Source organism: Chrysemys picta, chromosome 1 (genome assembly GCF_011386835.1).
Source record: "Chrysemys picta bellii isolate R12L10 chromosome 1, ASM1138683v2, whole genome shotgun sequence".
Taxonomy (NCBI): Eukaryota; Metazoa; Chordata; order Testudines; family Emydidae; genus Chrysemys; species Chrysemys picta.
This window is the reverse complement of record NC_088791.1, coordinates 283,397,104-283,418,705: the sequence shown is the minus strand read 5'-3', so window position 1 is coordinate 283,418,705 and position 21,602 is coordinate 283,397,104. Positions and strand designations below refer to the sequence as shown.

Sequence of the window (21,602 nt, the reverse complement as noted above, 5' to 3'; positions counted from 1 at the left end):
AATTGGAATCCAGTCCTTAATTCTTTACAGTTAAAGAATCATTCTAACTTATAAAGCACATACAATTAATCATTCTTTCAGGAGTGTTAGGGCCAGATTCTGCCACCATACTCAGATTGGTTTGTACCTTATTTCACAAGTTCTCTCTTGGATTTCAGTGGACTGAATTGTAAAGGGAGGTGCTTCGCAGGCTGAGTTAACATGGCAAAATCTAGCCCATAGTAATTTATAGAAGCCCAAATATCATGTGACCAATTCTTTCTCAATTTACTCACATAGGGCTGGGTTGTAACCCCCTTACTTATATTGGTGAGCAGTTACTCACTCACATGACTTCAGTGAATAACTACTCATTAACGTGAGTATGATGGTCACAATCTAATAGCTCTGTTGACATGTGTGCGCTCTGTGGTATAGCATTGTGTAATTCATGATATAAGCAGTGTTTACAGGCAAACAAAAACATGTTTCCTTTCTCAAGTTTTTTTTTTTTTCTAAAATCCATTTTTGGTAAAACAAAATATTGTTGAAATAACGTATTTAAAGCAGGGATTGGGAGGGAAATACCCTTAATCTACCGGAAAGGGAATAAAAATATCTATTTCTCTCTCACTCCTCTAATTAAATCTGCTTGCAAACCAATGGAATTCTTTGCATTGTTGAGTAGGTATTTGTTTTTATCCCCAAGAGAAAATAAATCTTTCAGAAATGATTAACAAACACTATTGTTTTCAGAAGCCCACATTATTTCTGATTTTGAAGTGGATGTGTCAAAATTTGATATATCGTGTCAAGTTTCATTAATCAAGTTGATGCATGTGAGACATGATCCAATTTCATAATGTCAGCATTACTTGATTTGACATACCGGTATGTGATACATAAGGTCAAATTCAAAACAAAAACAAAAGAACAAACAAATAAACAACAACAACTGTATAGTGTGGTTAAGCTTTTAAGATAAAAAGGGACAGCTTTTAAGTGCAGGTGGGAAATGTGATGCTGCAATATTTAAACACTGGATTCTTCTGTTTGTGGCAACAAGGTAGCTGAATTGAACTACTGTTTCATAGATACATCTCCCATGTGGTATGTTAACACAGGGCCTGAACCCAAAATATTCTGAGCATCTTTGTTTCAGCTTGACAGCAAAGTTGTAGTCTGTGATGGAGAAATCTGATATGAAGAACAAGAAGGTGCATGTATATATGTGTGTTGGGGCGGGGGGAGAATATTCAAGAGTTAATATAGAATTGTGTACCTTGATTTCATTAAAACCCTTTAGCCAAATCTTACATGGGAACAGAGAAAAAGAAACTAACTGCAAGGTGCACATTGCAGAACTAGTTTCTTCCACACTTCAGCCCTTATCCCACAGGGAACATTTTTCACCCTTCTGGGTTTCTTCTCTGGGCCCAGCAGTATCTACCAGTAGACACTAATTATACAATGTTAGTGCAGCTGGGATTAATACTGATTTATGACTTATCAGATTATGCATTGACAGGAGTTCAGCTTGGTGTCTTCCCACTGAGGTGAACGGGAAGACTGCAGAATATTAGTCTGAATTATTCGGTGTGATTGTATTTATTTTTTTTAATTTGTCTTTCATGAGTGGCTTCTGTTGACAGCCTCTTAAGTTTCACTTGGTCCAGGGGAAGTCAAAGTGGCAAAATGTTTTGAACAAATACAACAAAACAAAAAATCACATTAAAAAGGTATGAAGTAAAATCCCAGTGTGGAAAGCTGAAAGAGATTGATTGGATGAAACAAAAATGAGATGAAGCCAAAGGAATATACAGTGATCTTGAAATGCCAGGGAAGTCACTTCAGGTTAGGCCCTAGCTTAGGGTTCAACACAAATTAATGCTCTCTATTAAAACTGAATTTTTGAAGAGCTAATATTAATCTAAATGTCTTCCACATGAATTTATGGAAGCTAAACTAGTTGGGGTTTCATCAGGGTTTTAAATTAAAAATGAAACCTCTATATTTTGCCATATAATGGACTTCAATCGTATTCCCATACTAAATGAAATGTGACAGGGACACACAATTCCCTCCCTACATCTCTAGAATAACAGGGTGACACTTCCATATTTGGATGTCATAACTGATTACCTAACACACCTGTTGTGCCCAAACCTTAGAGATGCTAAGTATCCGAAAATCCTGTAAGCCCTGTGATATGAATCCCTTAAGAGTAGGGAGTTTGACACCTGTTCTTAAACAGGGAGAAGCGCAGCAGAGTTGCTTGAGAATTCTTGTTGTGCCAGGGCTGCATAAGGGAGAGAGCTCTCTGCTGGCATCTGTTGTTGAGCAATAACTGACTTTGCCTGGCCTCATTTGCATTTCAATGATGTGACAGTTTTGATTAAAATACAGTTAAGTTTTGAAGTTGGGGGCAATAAAATGCTATTGACCCTGTGGGGGAATGAAGGGATGGGAGATTGACACCAAATGTGCCTGAAGTGAGGGGGTCATCCTGGCGAAGACCACCATCAGATAAAGGATCCAGAAGAGGGCTAAAAAGAGAAAGAAAGATGAGGAAGAGAGTGCCTATCTTTTGCTGGGAGTGACTTTCTGTGCTAGGGACTCTGTTAGATGTTTGTCAATGATCCCTCTTGGAAGATATTATAGAGGCAGCTTCACGGCTGAGGTGGCTTGAGCTAACATCATAGGGGGCAGCATCCTAATTGAAGGCCTTGTGTGGGCCTCCCTAGCCAGCAATCAAACCTGAAATCACTTCAGCTGGGTTAGGCCCTTAAGTGCTGAAGATTGATCTACCATATTTCTTGGACTCTACCAACCCAGCACAACAAATTGTGAGTGAGTAGTTCTGGGGGAGACAAGTAGCTAGAATGCACCAGCCATTTACAACTGCCAAAGGAGGACTGAGGTTGGGACTTTTGCTAAGACAACCTGGGAGGGTAGGTTCTTATGTAATAGATATGCGTTCCCAAGTTTATTGTGTTGTCCCCTTCTCTCTTCCCCCTTCTTTTCCGCCAGTAAGCTTTTCTGTTTTAAACTCTCTGGATTCAGTGCTTGTAAATGGGCAAGTATTGCCTATCAAAGGCACCTAGGGTGGTATATAAAGATTCCCAGGTTTCTGAGTGAGGGCTCAAACTGGTGTTATTTAGCACCTGAAATAAGTTATTGAAATGTTTGTGTTCACTTACTGGCTCAACTGGAAATACAATATGTGTTGGGCCTGATTCTGTGTGTGGTGCTGAGCCCCCCTTAACACTCTTTTTGGGTCAATATTGCCCCCAATTTCACTGGATATTTGGGGTGCTCTGCACTTTGTAGCTTTGACCTGTGGTAGGGCAAGCTGTCACTAGGAAATGAGGAAAAGATCTTGGGTAAGAATGTGTCAATGCTTATTAAGAAGTTAGACTTGCTTTCCCTGTTTGCTTTTTGTTTGAGGCTTGAGACTGAAACTCTGAGAGAAAGGATGGTCAGAGCCTTGGATGTGTTCGTCTTCCTGGATAAATGTTTCGTTTTCAACAACATATGTCTTGTGGATACTGTACAAGAGTGCTCTTTTTAAAAAAGAGGTGTTTACATGCAGCTCTTAACAGTTACTCTTGGGATATTTGTTACTTTACACTTTGGAGGGCAGGTCTGTACATTAGAACATTTTTGTCTTGGAGCATTAAAAAACACTTTGGTTTTAAGGGAAAACTCTTTCCTCTCAATTCTTTTTTTTCCCCCTGCCACTTCTGAAGTTTGCAGGGACACCATTTATGCTCTACAGAGTTTATGTTAACGTATAACATGGGAGATACACAGGTGGAAAAGCTTCTGAAATGTTTTCTCTTCCACTGGCAGAGGCTTTGTCCTTAGGGAAAAGAGGAATGGGGAGGAGGAGGACATGAAAGGTTGAACTTGTGCTAGTTGCACATTTGCAAGAAGAGCATGTATGAAAGGAAAAAAGCACAAGGGTAAAAATAGTTTTCCAAATCCATGTTACTTAGTTGCTTCTATGAAAGTAGTGAACTGGTCATGCAGGGAAAAGAGGGGAGTACTATTGCTGGGTTTGGGCACATGGTCCTTAGCCTTTGTAAAGTTAGCTGCATAGTTCATGAATTGTCTATAGCATGGGCGTGCAAACTTTTTGGCCTGAGGGCCGCATCGGGTTTCGTAAATTGTATGGAGGGCCGATTAGGGGAGGGGGTCGTGGCCCGGCCCCCACCTCCTATCTGTCCCCTCGGGACTCCTGCCCCATCCAACCCCCCCCATTCCCTGACGGCCCCTCTGAGACCCCTGCCCCTTCCACACACACCCGCTCCCTGTCCCCTAACTGCCCCCAGACCCCTGCCGCCCCATCAAAGCCCTCCTCTCATTCCTGACAACCCCCCTGAAACCCCTGCCCCATCCAACCACCCCTTCTCCCTGTCCCCTGACTGTCCCTGGAACCCCTGCCCCTGACTGTCCCCAGCTGCCCCATCCAACCCCCCTCCTTCCTGACTGCCCCCCGGGACTCCTGCCCCATTCAACCCCATTTCCTCCTGACCACCATCCAAACCCCTACCCCCGACCACCACCCCGAACTCCCCGGCCCTCTATCCAACCCCCCCTGTTTCCTTCCCCCTTACTGCGCTACCTGCAGCACAGGTGGCTCACTGCGCTATGGCTGCGCTGCCCGGCTGGAGCTGGGCCATGCTGCCGCCGCCGCCGCCACCACGCAGCACAGAGCACCGGGTCAGGCTGGGCTCTGCAGCTGCGCTGCCTCAGAAACTCACAGCCCCGCCGCCCAGAGCATTGCGCCGGTGGAGAAGCGAGCAAGCTGAAGCTGTGGGGGAAGGGGGACAGCAGGGGAGGGGCTGGGGGCTAGCCTCCCAAGCTAGGAGCTCGGGGGCCAGGCAGGACAGTCCCATCGGCCGGATGTGGCCCACGGGCAGTAGTTTGCCCACCCCTGATCTACAGCACATTTTCCTTTCTACTGCTCCAGACTGCAAGTTGTCATGTTATTAGTCCTTAATTACACAAGTGAGGATCTGCAGGATTCAACCCTATATGTGTTGTTTGCTGAAAGAATATTAACTATTAGGCACCTGATCCTGTGAATTTACTAAGTGAAAGTGTGTGTGTGTGTGGGGGGGTCATCTATGTTCAGGATTTATACTGCCTCCCATCACCCTAGTATCTGAGTGCCTTCCATGTAAAATCAAGAACAGTAATGGTGTTAAGTGATGAAAGTGTCATTCTCATAGCAGGAAGGCTTTTTCAAAGAGCCGTTACTTGGCAGGATCAGATCCTGATTTAATAGAATCTGAAAGTTTTCTGTTGGCAATTCCTTTTATGTATTTATTTTTTTCTCATGGAAATTGAATGAAATTAAACAGAAGAAAACTCCTACCAAGTAGATTGAGAGTAACAGAATGCAGTGGAATTCTTAATTTGGTATTTGCTTACTAGATAGCACATTGAGGGCTGCATTCAAAATTGATTATTAATAATACTCATCTCTTATAGAAATTTTCATCAGCAGATAGCAAATCATTTTACAAAAGAATTCAGTATCATTATCCCAATTTTACACATGGGAACTGAGGCACAGAATGGTGAAGTGACTTGCAAGCTAACCAGATAGACCCCTGATATAGACCCATTATATCTTGAATAGCAAAATACTAACCAAAATAGACTTTTACCTATGTTTCAACAATCAATAACAATTACAAAAGTAGACTATTTTATTTCAAAATGTGTTGCTATATTTAAGCATCATATTATTTATTTCTCCCAAATTATAATTTACAAAAGCTAATTAACATTTATAAAATTTCTTTAGTCGTGCTGTCTCACACTAGAGTAATTATAAAATGCAAGTTATGGTGTTTGTGCTTTGCTCCTATATATAAAAAAATCCTGCTAATTGTGATATTTTTAAAATATGAAAAATAAAATATTTGGTATCTGTTCCTCTAATTATGAAAACTGTTCTTGTAGTGTTTGTTAAGATCTTGAGGTTTGAATTTGCACACTGCTAGCTGAGGTCACTTCTGCAACCTGATGACAATGATTTCACCAATATAGTCTGAAACAAATTGAGGTCAGTGTACATTTTCTCCTAGCCTTGCTTTTAGCTTTCTTCCATGAACTGCAGAAGGTTTCAATTTACTGAAGCACCGAAGTAGGTAAGATCCAATCAAAGTAAAAGCAGAATCAATAAATGCTAACCTCGGAGGGCTAAATAGTAGTGACATCAGTCAGAGGGAAAAGTTGTTTGCAGATTTGAAACACTATTGTTCTGTAGCAGTCAGAAAATGAAAATGCAGCTATGCACTCTTATATGACTTGTTTACTGAAATGTATTTAATGTGTTCGACAGGTAACAAGATAGATTTTCTAACTAGGCTAGAAGTGTGCCTAAGACTTTGGGCAAAATTTAGAAACCACGCGCAACCTACTGAAGTCATTTAGAGTCTGATCTAAATCCGATCTATGTTTATGAGAAATTTTCCACAGCCTTGCCCCTTCACTTTTAATGGTGGACATGCAGACTCACACATGGCAAATATACATGCTCAGTATCAAGTACACAGAATTTGCATATGGGCTTTTAATTGGCCATATCTGTAGGATAGGAATCAATGTAATGCAAGTCGTATTTTGTTTGGCTGGTTTTGTTTTTTACTTTTTTTGTTGTATTTTTGTTTTTGTGTTTTGCAAATTAGGTGTGTGCAATTGCGCATGCTCATTATTGGAAAAATCAGACCCTAATCGATATTTGCAGCAGCACTTTATTGCACAGGAAAATAGATTTTAGGTAGAAACTTCTATACCAAATTGTGTAAATCCATGGTGGAGTAAGAGTAGTTGTATACCTTTATGCCTTTAAGCATGACTTTAAAGGAACGTATGTTAATTTCTCATTTTTAGCTGACATGTCAATTACATTGAATTATTTTTGAGTGCTTTTTCAGAGCTTGTTTGTGTCAGCACTTGTACTATAAATTCATGATTTCTCAAGAATTTATAACTTGGGAGTGAATGTGATTTCTTCCTATCCCACCTTTAAAAATGTTTTTAAAAATGTGAAAAAATATCAGTTTCAGACTCTTATTTCTCCTGTTTGACTGGAGGTGTGGGGGTTAAACACCATAAATTGCAGGGTAGAACTACACAAAGTGTCTGACTGTTTGTCTGTCTGGCCTACCACACTAGATAATGCCTCTTTCACCTGTGATGGAAAACTTTTCTCCATTTAAAAATAACCCATACAAAATAACAACTAATGGAGTTCTATTAAAGAAAAGAAAGACCACGTTCTATTTAAAAAATTCTACAACCTATAAGTACTGCATACATTTGATTTAATTTATAAAACTAAAAACATTTATTATGGACTCCACATCAAAACTGGTACAGATTTTTTCTTGGTAGACAATCACATTTCAACAATCATCTTTAAAGAAACCATTCTCTTGTGGTAACTTCCTCTATTCATTCCTCTATGGAAAGAAGAGATATAATTGTGTGTGGTAAATGGCAGCTGGTTCCTCCTCTTTGGATGTGGCTGGCATGATTCTGGTAGTACCCTAGTGCTGGTTCCGCTAACCACTTTAAAGATCAGGAGTGAGAAGCCATTGGTAGCCTGCAACACTCTTTTCATAAGAGACTGCAGGATGTATCTGGCTCATCTCTTGACCCCTCGTGACCAGCCTCTCTCTTTTTTGCAAGATAATACTTTTGTTTTTAAACTCTGAGATTTGTTTTTGATTGAACTGAATAATAAGTATTTTGAAAAAAATGTTCTCGTTTTTCAGTCTTTGAATAAAAAACAGACATTTTAGCTACTTTAATTTTTAGTGTAATACTATTCGGGACGGTAGGGAAGGAATGTGAAGCTATACTAACATAAGAAATGATTTTGCCACTGTGACTCATATAGAATAGTACCGTACTCCACAAGTATTTCATTTTTCTTCAAAGGAACAGATGGCAGAGGAAGATACTATTCAATCTGAGTAAGAAATTTAGAATCTGGCCCACAGACAGTTGTTATTTGGTATGTCACAATGTAGAAATAAGTAGCTCTGCTGAGAGTATATCACTGGCCCTCTGTGCTAGCATACAAGTTAATGTATGAGTTTCCATATTTTAATGAAATCTGGAAACATTCACTATTTTTTCTTAGAAGCTGCTTTTAGGGGAAAAAATGTATCTGTTAGAGTACTGCAGATTGCTGGGACTAAAATATGGGTCCACAAGGATTTACACAAGAGCTAAGATACAATCACACAATCTCTCTTTCTGTTCCTAACATCTGGCAAAATTATCCAGAGTAATGGTCATATTCAGAGGGGTATATGTGTGTGTGTGTGTGTGTGTGTGTGTATATATATATATTATCATAATATAGTCATGATATGTCTTCTGATAAATTAAGCATGCTTTCCCAATTTGTTGAAGTGATCCAAGCCAATTAGAATGGTATATGGTACACGAGTGATTCTTATTAAATATGTATACTCCAGGTATACAAGACTAGCTAGCGGATTCACAATAACAAGTGTTAGTTCACTTGGTTTGCCTGTGTCTTGTCAATTTTAGTTAAATATTGATAACTTCCAGCAGCAGAATACAGAATGTTCATTTTGCAGGTACAGAGCAGGTGGCTGGTTCAGTGAACTCTTTTTATATGTTAAAATTGTATGTGTGGTGGTTTGTTCTTTGGTTTGGTTTGGCTTTTTTTACACTGTGCAAACATAATAAAATACCATTTTACAAAACCACAAAAGGAGTGTATAAATGATGCTAACTCTACACATGTAAATTTTTGCAGCTATGTTAGGCATGTGCATTCCAATTCTGTACATGAAAATGTTCATTGGCCTGAAAATAAATGCCTTAAGTTACCACACGGTGACCACTGAATAGGGTTTTGCACTTCAGTACATATTTTTTTCACAAAGGGACACAATCACACAAACAAGAAAACTTTCAGACATCACCACATTATATGTTTCCAAGTAAGTACAAACAAACTGGTTCTGAGAAAGTAAAAAATATTCCACACACACTCACTTATTTTTTGAGCCAAAGTCAAACCAATGAGATTATGAAATTTCTAGGGAAATGTTTTTGCTTTTTTACTTCCAATTTTCAACCACAACCAGAACATTAAGTATTGAAAATTCACAGGAGTCCCTATTCAAAGATGAGCTAATGCAAACTGAACCCAAATGATGAACCTTTAAGATGTACACACTATTAGTTTCAGAGTAGCAGCCGTGTTAGTCTGTATCCGCAAAAAGAACAGGAGTACTTGTGGCACCTTAGAGACTAACAAATTTATTAGAGCATAAGCTTTCGTGGACTACAGCCCACTTCTTCAGATAACTCCCTGCCCACCCACAAAGGTACAGTCAGTGGTTAACTTCTTTGCTAGAGTCATTTTAACTAACAGCTGACAAGTGCTTATCCTAAGTGACATAAGAACCCATCAGCAACCATGGGAATAAATAGAAGGCCTTCCACTGGCTTCACAGTGTATTGGATAAGGCCTGTAGACACCAACTCTCCATAGTAAGAGTTGGGGGAGGGATAGCTCTGTGGTTTGAGCATTGGCCTGCTAACCCTGGGATTGTGAGCTCAATCCTTGAAGGGGCCATTTAGGGAACTGGGGTAAAAATCTGTCTGGGGATTGGTCCTGCTTTGAGCAGGGGGTTGGACGAGATGATCTCCTGAGGTCCCTTCCAACCCTGATAGTCTGTGATCCTGTAAGGAAGGAGAGTGTTGTCATCTGTTTATGTGATGTGATATTAAACTTATGACAGCAGCACATCCAGCTGTATTGGTGTTTATAGACATGAATGAAGCTCAGGATCCTATTCTTAAAATTAGGCCATTTTTGGTACAAGATGTGTACAATGGTCACCATTTAAAAAAAAAAAAAAAATCAGGTGGTGTGATTTACCACTTCATTACACTGGCATAAAACTGGAGTAAAACAGCAGCAAATCAGGTCCTATATATACCATTAAAGACCATAGAGTACCTACAGCTATTTCACATTTTAAGTTCGGGTAGAAAAATATGGTGTCTCCACTGTGTGGAAACTCTTGGACAATCCTGAGTTTAATGGAAAGGACTGTATCAATAGTATTATTTTGTATAGATTTTCCTTTTCAATAACGTATTAGTTCATGTCTTCTAAATTGTGCAAATTTCTCTTAAGGATGATATATGCCCTTTAAAATGATAGGGAGAAAAATCAGCCAAAAATTGACATTTCAAATAGGCCATGCACAGTCAAAATACAGTCTAGTCGCAGAGAAAACAATGAGAAGATTGTTTAATACAACAAAAATCATGCATTTTTCTGCAGCCATAAGGCCATGTGTGTCTTGCATTTCCTTAACTGCTTTTGTGCTTTAGGATGTACAGCAAACATCTTGTGAAGAGGCAACTGTATGGCTCGGTCAGTGCCATACACAGGATTTCTGTACAGTGAGGAGGTTTGCATATAAAATGCAAAAGTGGTATATGATAGTGAGCATAGGCTTTGTAGAATGTAAACAATAAAACATAAGACTTCTCAAAGGGCATTGTTGTGAAGATTGAGTCTTGTTGCAAGCTATTCTGCCTAGGCCTCTACTTAGCAAGACTGCTTCTTTTTATTGCCATGCAATTCACCAAGCACAAGTAATTTCCACATAAATTCTCTTATCCAATGGCCACATAAACACTCACACATTCTGAAATAAAGGACTTGGTGTATTAAAGCTGGGCTACTCGTGCCGCTATAGTTAAGGTTGTGTCAGCAGTTCTATTAAAATCCTGTTTTCAGAGGTTTACAACTTGCAGTCAAAATTCACCCCAGGTTGAATCTTGACACAGTGGGGTCCTCTTTTAGTGCAGCATATGGCGATTCTGTGGCATAAACTCCTGTTAGTGTTCAAGGGAGCCAACCAATTCAGTCCTTATATGATGCAAACAACATTTTTCTCCTATAACAGCTCAAGCAGAGGCAAAATAAATGAATCAGACTGTTCCTTTTTATTTATATTTTAGATATAAAATCTCCACGCCAAAAATAGGTCCCATCTTGGGAGCACCCTGAATCAAAATTTAGGAATATAGTAAAGAGGATTTACAAAACAATATCCAGGCAGCAGAACCTTTCCTTTCCTTCCTCTCTCAATAAATACATCTTGTACTAATCAGCAGTCTGCACATCCAGTACAGATTAGAACTTCTACCCCACATCACTCTTTTCCTCAAAGGGGAATCCCACCCTGAACTGCCTCAATCCTCCTCCAGTGCCTGCTTCACAATTATTTAAGCAATAGCTGTTGGTTTATTGGAGGGTTGTTATGTGCAAAAATAAATCAATCAATCAGCTAGAGGATTATTCCCCCTCCCCTTCCCTTCCCTCACATTCAAGGCCGGACAGGGCCGGCTTCAGGGTTTTTGCCACCCCAAGCAGGAAAAAAAAAAAAAAAAAGTTGTGATCAGCTCTACCGCCGCTGCTTCAGTCTTCGGCAGCAATTTGGCAGTTGGTCCTTTCCTCCGAGAGGGAGTGAGGGACCCGCTGCCGAATTGCCACCGAAGAGCCGGACGTGCCACCCCTCTCCGTTGGCCGCCCCAAGCACCTGCTTGCTGGGCTGGTGCCTGGAGCCGGCCCTGCCTGGAGAGACAGAATTACACTCTACAAAGTTAGTAGTTGGTTTTCAATAATTACCTATACATCTATTGATGCTCCCTGTATTTTGGTATCCTGGGTGCCTTTCTGTGCTAACCCCCAGGCCGTGCTTGCCCATACTCTAAAATGTAACATCAGGCTTTTCAGACACAATTCCTTAGGGATGATATGCATGAACTTTGAATTATTTAACAAAAATATTCAAATAAAACTAATAATGTGTCTAAAGGAGGACTGCATATGCACAAGAACAACTCAGAATTTTGTAACATTTTTCAGCACATAAATCCGCTGTGTATGCACCTGCAAGAACTAGAACATGAACACTCAGAGGGAGTCATTACAGTCTATCAAGTCAATGATCCCTGAGCTAAGAAGGATTTACATGAACAGACTGTAATGGCTCCAGAGCAGTCCTCCTCATCATCAAAATCGAAAGTCTGCTCTGTAAAAATTCCCTAAATACAATTTATCAGAGAAATAATAGATGTTTGCAGAGTTAATATAAAGCAATATATATATTTAGCCAATAGACTGAGCCATTATCTTAATATAGCTGGGTATTTTTCTCTATGTGTAAATATCTGCATTCACTCCTAAATGGATATTGCATGCAAATGTATGCCATAATCCTGCAATCAAATCCATGTGGGCAGATCTATGCACCCAGACAAAGTCCCCTTTAATTGACTAGGATTAGAGGTGCAAGAGACTGCCTGCATAAAATTGCAACTGAACTCAGTTATAGTATTGGGGCCCTGAGTTGTAAACTCTTCAGGCGTGGATGCACAAAAGGAGTTCGGTGTTGTGAGGCTGAGCGTTAGGGCACCTAGCTTTAGAAACACAGAAAATCTTAGAAGCACACTGAGATTCACAAAGCCTGAGTTAGGCTCCCTGTATAATGAATGGGCAGAAAGAGGTGCCTTAGACCATGATTCACAAAAGCCAGCATGCTAGACAGGGAGCCATCTAAGGTAGCCAATGGGAGATGCCAAACAGAGGGGTGCGAAGCCACTTGCAAATATGGGCACCTATTTCTGTCATAGATTCTCTGTGGTGAAGTCTCTTCTGGAGTTAGGTGCCTACTATGTTTTTTGTGAGGGGGAGGAGGCCTTCCCTCATAACATTTATCTCAGTAGTTAGGATACTCACCTGGGATGTGGGAGACCCCTGGTTCAAGCCCATACACTTACTGGGGGCAAGGGATTTGAACAATGGCCTGCCACATCTCTGGTGCATGTTCTAACTGCTGCTGGGCTATCAGACATTCTGGCGTAGGGGTTCCTCAGTCTGTACTGTTGAAGTTGTTCCACTGTAAATACATAATACAAAAAAAAACCATTGAGAAAGAGAGCAAGAGCATGTGAATAGCCTACTGGTTAGTGCACTTACCAGGATATGGGCAAGCCAGGATCCAGTCCCCCTGCCCAAATGACTTTTTAAAAGTATTTATCCAGAGTGAAATGTCTTCAACAGGAGAGACTGAGGGGCTCTACATCAGAATATCTGATACCCAGTAGTTAGAGCATGTACCGAAGTGGTGCCAGATCCCTTTTCAAATTCCTTCTTCCTCCCCACCTAGGTAGATGAAGGACTTGAACCAAAGGTCTCCCATATCCCACATGAGCATGCTAAGCAGTGGGTTAAATTTTCTGAGGGAGGTGCTCCCCTGCTGTTTTGTGTGAAGTCACCTGAGAGACTCATTCCAGTAGATGGCCTCTGAGCATGCCTACTGGATTGGGCCCTGCATGTGACATAGGTGGCTGAATGCCTTTCATGCCTGGTTTGTGAGTCACTCTGGGGCTTAGGCGGCAGATAGGCGTCTGGGTGCCTAGTGGAAGACAGCAGTGCACATGCTTAGAGGCAGAAACATAGGCACTGAGGGAATTATTTTTATTGCAAAAACTTAGATTCTAAGTGAGTTCAGGAGCCTACAGAGTTTGGCAGGAGTTTTGGGAATCATGAGAGAGCCTAAATCTGGGGTTTAGGCACCTAAGTACTGTTTCAGAGTAGCAGCCGTGTTAGTCTGTATCCGCAAAAAGAAGAACAGGAGTACTTGTGGCACCTTAGAGACTAACAAATTTATTAGAGCATAAGCTTTCGTGGACTACAATCCACTTCTTCGGATGCATATAAGTACTGTTGTGAATCTATGCCTCATTGACATAATCCAAAGCCTATTTTAATGAATGGGACTCTTTCCACTGACTTAAATGGACTTTGAATCAGGTCCCGGGCAGTAACTACATCTTCCTATGTGTTTGTACAGGCCCTACTGCTATGTGTCCCCAGTCTTTAGTGGACCTTATGGCCACTACTGAAATACAAAGAGTAAGTAACAATTGTAAAATAGATTAGCGGGCTGTCTCCATTAAATAACAAGAAGACAGACAGCTTCTCAAAAACACTAAATCCTGACTCAAGTAAGTGCCCCATTAACCTTCTTGTATGAGTAAGGGTTATTAATGTGAGTAAGAGTTTTCTAGATCTAACCTAAGAGCTGGTACAGTTTATTCAAAGCTGTCATACTATAGAACAGATTCTAATTTGGGTGTATGACTATTCTACTGTTTTTAAGTTTGTTTTTCCAAGATATAGTGATACATTCTCCACATCCGAGAATAGAATCTGGCTCTTTGAAAGATTCCATGATTCACATGAAAAAGTGCAACATCACCTGGGTGAGAGTGCAGGGCATGAGAGGAAGAAGGCAGTTGAGAAGGCCATAAGTCTTTAAGGCATTAGGTACAAATAGCCTTTCCTTGGACAAGCATTTTAAGTGGTGGAGAAAAAATAGCATAAATCATAGTCAACAACCTTTATTTTTTGAATGATTCAGTAAGAATGCAAAACTATCCCTATCCCTTTCCTTTACGCAAGCTGCACACTAGGGTCACTAGAGTAATGTGCTTCTTAAAAAGCTGGAAGATACGGGAATTGCAATAGCTGACATGAGAGGTCAGGGCTATAATAATGGTGCAACATGAGAGGAAAGAACTGAGGAGTGCAGACACAGATCCGAGAGTTAAACCCTTGAGATTTTTTTTGTCCCATGAAGTTCTCATTCATTGAACTTGGTGGTCAGTAATGCAGCATCAGCTTCTAGTGAGGCTGCTGGATTTTTTAATGTAATTCAAAGCATCTATGTATTTTTCTCTGCATCAACTCATCAATGGCAAATTTTGAAGCAACATCTGGGAACATCCTCTCTGACACTGAAACCACTGAGTGCCATATGATGGGAAAGTCGAGTGAAGGTGATAAAGCTTATCAAACACCAAATTGGGAAGATAGATGATGCTATAGGTGCCATTATGGAGGATAATGCTATGACAGGAACTGTTTATGGGAGAAGAGTGGCAGAGGGAAATGGAATCACGAGAAACATACATAACTTCAAATTTCTGTTGTGGCATGACATACTGTTTGAAATAAATGTTGTAAACAAGAGACTCCACGGTGTTGACCTTGATATATCTGGAGCAATGGAACAACTGGACAAAGCAAAGTCATACCTACAGTCTTATTTGTCAGATGAGGGATTTCAAAACATTCTGAAGAGTGCACAGAAGTTGGCAGAGGAACTTCACACTGAAGCTATTTTCCCACCCATACAAGAATACAAGAGTCACCAAAGAAGAAGACATGTTTATTATGAGGCACAGGGTAATCCCATAAGAGACCCCAAACAACAATTCACAGTTGAATTATTTAACCAGGTGTTGGATTGTGCAATACAGTCAGCTGAAGAATGTTTCATGCAGCTCAAAGAACACAGCAGTATATTTGGGATGTTGTATGATATTCCAATACTCCTCACTTATACCTGAAGAAGACCTACACCAGCAATGCACGGCACTAGAGACAGTGTTGACACATGATGATATGCGCAATACTGATGCAAGTGATTTAGGTGATTAACTGAAAGCCCTTTCAAGATACATTTCGGCAGGATCAACTCCAAAGGCTGTTCTGGAACATATGTGCACAAATAAGATGAACACAGTCTTTCCAAATGCTTTGTTGCTCTGCGCATACTATTAACACTTCCTGTAACAGTTGCCAGTGGAGAACGCAGCTTCTCCAAGCTGAAGTTAATAAAAAAACATCTACACTCCACAATGACACAGGACAGGCTGGTCGGCCTTGCAACCATCTCAATAGAGCATGAGCTGGCCCAGACTGTGGACCTTCAGCAGGAAGCAGTTCAAATCTTTGCAACCAAGAAGGCACGGACAGCACCACTTTGATTATTCAAACTGATAAAAATGCCAGTGTCAATGCAGATGAGAAAAGTTACATTTGCTGTTCAGGCATTTGAAAGTTAAGTGTTACTTAAAATTTTTGAACAAGGCATTTTATGTCATTAGTTCTCCTTTATTGGGGTAGGTAGCAGAGCAGTACCATGAGAGGAGTAGAACAGGAAGGCAGAATTGAGACCTTTCAAAGCTTTGGCCCAAGTGATGGGGTATGGGGGTGTCATTTGGGCTCCCTGCCTCAGGTGCCAAAATGTTGTGGGCCGGCCCAGGATATACATGGTGATATTTCAAACATACAGCATCACAAGCCCCCACACATTAATCTGGGAAAACTAAACAGCAACCCCTGGGTGACTCTAAGGCAATACTTCCACTCTTGAAAGCACTGAGAGCTTGTGTACACTTAAAACGCTACAGCAGGATGTGTCCCAATGTCCCTCATGATGTATTTTATATCTTTCCATAAACTATACATTTAGGTTTATATATATTCAGGAGAGATACTTTCCATGTGAGCTTAAGGCATAGAAATATTTATAGAAGCATGTATACTAAATACATAGTTGTTTTATGTTAGATTGCTAAAGAAAACTGGCTAATTGAGTCTACTGCTGCGATGCAGATGGCTTTAGGGCAAATGCATATATTTATGTTCAAAGCACAGCCATGACTCTCTACTATAGAAAGGGCAGAATGGTGAGGATCCTGAGGAAATGCAAATTAATCTCATCTGAACACACATAGTACAGAATAGCAAGCAACAGTTTTATCATACTCTAAGGATAATAAAATGAAATCAGCATCCAGATGGTTAAGAACCCATAACTAACGGTTGCTTTGCTAACTTGATAGACATTTCACACTGACACAAGTGTCAGCAGCAGAATAATAAGCTACCCAGATAGCTGACCACAGACTATTACACCATTAAGAGAAAAACAGTCTGGCTTTCTTTTTCTTTTCTTTTTTTCCTTTTTCTATCTGGCATCTGCCATGCCCAGTGAATGGCTGTAGTGCTGTCCCTAGTGCAGAAGCAAATTTAGAAGGACAGTAATATAGAATAAAATCATAACCACCATTAATGGAATAAGGCAATGTCAAGAAGTCAACCTAGAAATAGCCATTCACAGCTCAAGCCACCTTTCATGCATATTCATGAAGAAATTACCTTAAAAATAAAATTCCAAACTGCACGCACACAAATTGTTCTTCTAGAGGCAATCAGTGCATTTGCAGATTCATCTGAACCCTAAATAATGCTAATGAAAAGAGTCTCAAGTGCCAAGCTATTTTTAAGTAAATACACACCAATAGATTTTGAACTTGAGAGCAACTAGGCTCATGCTGAAACCCAGTTTGTGTTTGGGTTCGCATTACTAAGACTCTTTTTTTTATGCAAATAAGTAACCCTTTGACATCCCCTGGAGCCACATAATTGAATCTAAGACGGGTGACCATAGTCTGCACATCTCAACATTATGCCTAGCTGACAAAGAAGCATCAATGTAAAGATGTTAGTCTACTTCAAAACAAAAATCATATGTATGTTTTTGAACAAATTTGCAGTAGCTTTTGCAAGGAACACATCTCAAATAGCAAATCTGAACATGCAGATATATGATATTACCTTGGTCTTATGAGACCATAACATAAGACTGGTTTTAACTAGAAAAATAATCATAAACCTGAAAATTATTTGGAGTAATAATTATTTACAGAGCATGATGAACATGTAGTAGCTAAAACATCATCAGATACGGATCTATTGCTCTGTTAAATTTACATATGTGCAGACTAGCAAGTGATTGTGTATCATATTTAAAGTGAGTACTTAAGGGATGCTGTTAGTATGTGGGAAAGAATAACATACAAATACATATCCACACACAGTATTTGACAAGAGGATATGTTAATGTTTATTACATACACGGCACAAAATAATGATTCATAAATATGTGAAATTGTGTTATGTATGTATGATATTAACATTAAATATAGTGCCCATCTATAAAAAGGGAAATAAAAACAACCCAGGAAACTACAGACCAGTTAGTTTAACTTCTGTGCCAGGGAAGATAATGGAGCAAGTAATTAAGGAAATCATCTGCAAACACTTGGAAGGTGGTAAGGTGATAGGGAACAGCCAGCATGGATTTGTGAAGAACAAATCATGTCAAACCAATCTGATAGCTTTCTTTGATAGGATAACGAGCCTTGTGGATAAGGGTGAAGCTGTGGATGTGGTATACCTAGACTTTAGTAAGGCATTTGATACAGTCTCGCATGATATTCTTATCGATAAACTAGGCAAATACAATTTAGATCGAGCTACTATAAGGTGGGTGCATAACTGGCTGGATAACCGTACTCAGAGAGTTGTTATTAATGGTTCCCAATCCTGCTGGAAAGGCATAACGAGTGGGGTACCGCAGGGGTCTGTTTTGGGACTCGCGCTGTTCAATATCTTCATTAACGACTTAGATATTGGCATAGAAATTACGCTTATTAAGTTTGCGGATGATACCAAACTGGGAGGGATTGCAACTGCTTTGGAGGACAGGGTCATAATTCAAAATGATCTGGACAAATTGGAGAAATGGGCTGAGGTAAACAGGATGAAGTTTAACAAAGACAAATGCAAAGTGCTCCACTTAGGAAGGAAAAATCAGTTTCACACATACAGAATGGGAAGAGACTGTCTAGGAAGGAGTACGGCAGAAAGGGATCTAGAGATTATAGTGGACCACAAGCTAAATATGAGTCAACAGTGTGATGCTGTTGCAAAAAAAAACAAACATGATTCTGGGATGTATTAACAGGTGTGTTGTGAGCAAGACACGAGAAGTCATTCTTCCGCTCTACTCTGCTCTGGTTAGGCCTCAGCTGGAGTATTGTGTCCAGTTCTGGGCACCGCATTTTAAAAAAGATGTGGAGAAATTGGAAAGGGTCCAGAGAAGAGCAACAAGAATGATAAAAGGTATTGAGATCATGACCTATGAAGGAAGGCTGAAAGAATTGGGTTTGTTTAGTTTGGAAAAGAGAAGACTGAGAGGGGACATGATAGCAGTTTTCAGGTATTTAAAAGGGTGTCATAAGGAGGAGGGAGAAAACTTGTTCACCTTAGCCTCTAAGGATAGAACCAGAAGCAATGGGTTTAAACTGCAGCAAGGGAGGTCTAGGTTGGACATTAGGAAAAACTATCAGGGTGGTTAAACACTGGAATAAATTGCCTAGGGAGGTTGTGGAATCTCCATCTCTGGAGATATTTAAGAGTAGGTTAGATAAATGTCTATCAGCGACGGTCTAGACACTATTTGGTCCTGCCATGCGGGCAAGGGACTGGACTCGATGACCTCTTGAGGTCCCTTCCAGTCCTAGAATCTATGAATCTTAAAGGAAGGATGCTGCAATATGCAGAAAGAACTGTTTGAATATGATTTGGCGGGAAGAAGAAAAAAATTTTAATGAAGGTTCTGGATCTACCTTATCTAGGCTAAAAAGCAACAGAGAGTCCTGTGGCACCTTTAAGACTAACAGATGTATTCGAGCATAAGCTTTCATGGGTGAATGGCCACTTCTTCGGATGCATGCACAGGACTCTCTGTTGCTTTTTACAGATCCAGACTAACACGGCTACCCCTCTGATACTTATCTAGGCTATTCATTATTTTATATACCTTTATCATTTTCTCTTTTAGTCATCTCCTTTCTAAAGTAAACAATCTTCTCAAACTCTCGTCATCTGAGAGGTTTTCCAGGCCTTTGATCATTCTTGCAATACTTCTGTGAGACCCCTTTTGATGAGGTTTGTCAGGCCTTCTCTGCCCTATGCTGGAGGTATCAGCACCCGGACACTCCCCATCCAGGGAAAATCCACTCAGATCCAGGTGACCAACAAGTCAGTCCTCCAAAAGCCTAGAAAGGCCAGGAGGAAATCTTGGCCAGTCAGGAACCAGCAGGCCAGTAAAGAAGGTTTGCCTGCTTTTGCCCGGTGCAGAGCCAGATGACTCTGGGACAGAGGAGGAGCTCCTCAGGGATAACCCAAAACCCAGGTCAGGGTCTTGCCCTTGCCCTAAATGTTGCAACTAAGTATGTTTTGAAGAATTTCCCCCCGTTTGATAGAAGACTCAGACTGCCAAATCTTGAGTTGCTATTTTGCTACTTGACTGGGTAGAGACTGATTCCAAGTTTATGGTACAGGCTATCCTGCCCCAAGGAAGCCTTCTGCCACACCCTTCTAGTTCCGCAATATCTTTTTTGAGATACGGTGACCAGTACTGCACACAGTATTCTAGATGGGGCCACATCAGTGATTTGTATAAAGGCATTATAATATAATCCATACTATTCAGCATCCCTTTCTTCTGCAACCTAACATCTTTTTAGCTGCTGCTTCTTTTTTTTAATCCCAGCTGTGGGAGGCATGGATCAGCATCCATGTTGCATTCCCCATCAGTACCCAGCCTAGGCCGGGAATCTAATGATCCAACCAGAGCACCAAATTTGGTGATGAATCCTTGTCACGTGCCAACTGAAGCACGTTGCGCATAAGCTAAGAAGATCCCAGCTGCACATTGAACAGAAGTGTTCATTGAGCTGTCTACAGAGATGCCCAGGTCCCTTTCCTAAGTAGACATAGTTAATTTAGAATCCTGTAAGGTGTATGGATAGTTTATTTTTCTACCCCAATGTGTAACACTTTGCATTTGTCACAATTGAATTTTATTTGCCTAGTGATACCCATTCACCTAGCTTGTTTAGATCTCTGTGAAGTTCCTCACAGTCCTCTCTGGACCTGACTACACTGTGTTGTTAATTCTGCTACCTCGCTACTCAGCCTCCCTCCTTTACAGCTCAGAGTAGCTGGCTATGTGCAAGGGTTGAGGAACAGACATCACAAATTTGCCCTTTTACACCTACAGTGCTCTGGACCCATATGTCCTTTGCTATAATCTATAGTATATTGGAATTAGCTAATAACCTTTTAAATAGCTTGTGAGCCAGGTAGTGGCCCATGAAGTAAAAGGAAGTCCCTCAGGCTACTGCTCAAGTTCATCCACAGTCCTGGATCATCTAGACTTAAGGAACTAAACTCAGCAGCAGCTGTTTCTTGTGCCTCCACCACACTCTTCTCTGATCTACGCTTTTCTTCAGGAATGTGCATGGTTACATCCATTTGAGATGGAGATATGGGTGCTGCAGTAGCTGCCAGGTCACCTGCACTCTGACTAACTGGAAGATCAGGCATCTCCTCACCACTCACATCCTCACTAGAGCCAGAAGGCTCACCGTGAACATTTGTGTCTATGTATCTCAGGAGAGCTCCTTCCTACTTAGATAGAAAAGCTTCCTTTGCTTTCTTTCTTTTTCTGAATGCTGCCCCAGAGGGGCATTTTCTTCTTTCACTCATGACTGCTGTTCTGTGCCAGCTATAGTGGCTCTCAACACTCAGTTGAAGGGGACAAATAAGCAGGCTGGTAGCAGGGCCTGAGTGAGGGAAGATATTAGTGTCTTAAGGGCCTAACTGGCTCCCACTGCTTCAGTTGACTGCCTGTTCTCCTCAAGTGGATTCAGGGAAGCAGCAGGAAACAGGAAGCTCCCTGAGACGCTGGCGTTAATCAGTCCAGGCTCCTGGGGGTGCTAGAGAGGTACATAAGAGACTCCTCCTCCTCTTTCTCCCTGCAGCT

At 40.7% G+C, this 21,602-nt stretch overlaps 1 long non-coding RNA gene across 1 annotated transcript in view; it reads left to right on the top strand.

Annotated features, from left to right (window-relative positions):
* The first annotated feature begins 2,670 nt into the window (after positions 1–2,670).
* Positions 2,671–21,602, top strand: part of LOC135983995 (uncharacterized) — a 29,960-nt gene continuing 11,028 nt past the window's right edge. Inside the window, exon 1 of the long non-coding RNA XR_010601900.1 lies at positions 2,671–2,930. This is a non-coding gene — a long non-coding RNA (uncharacterized LOC135983995). The remainder of the gene's footprint in view (positions 2,931–21,602) is intronic.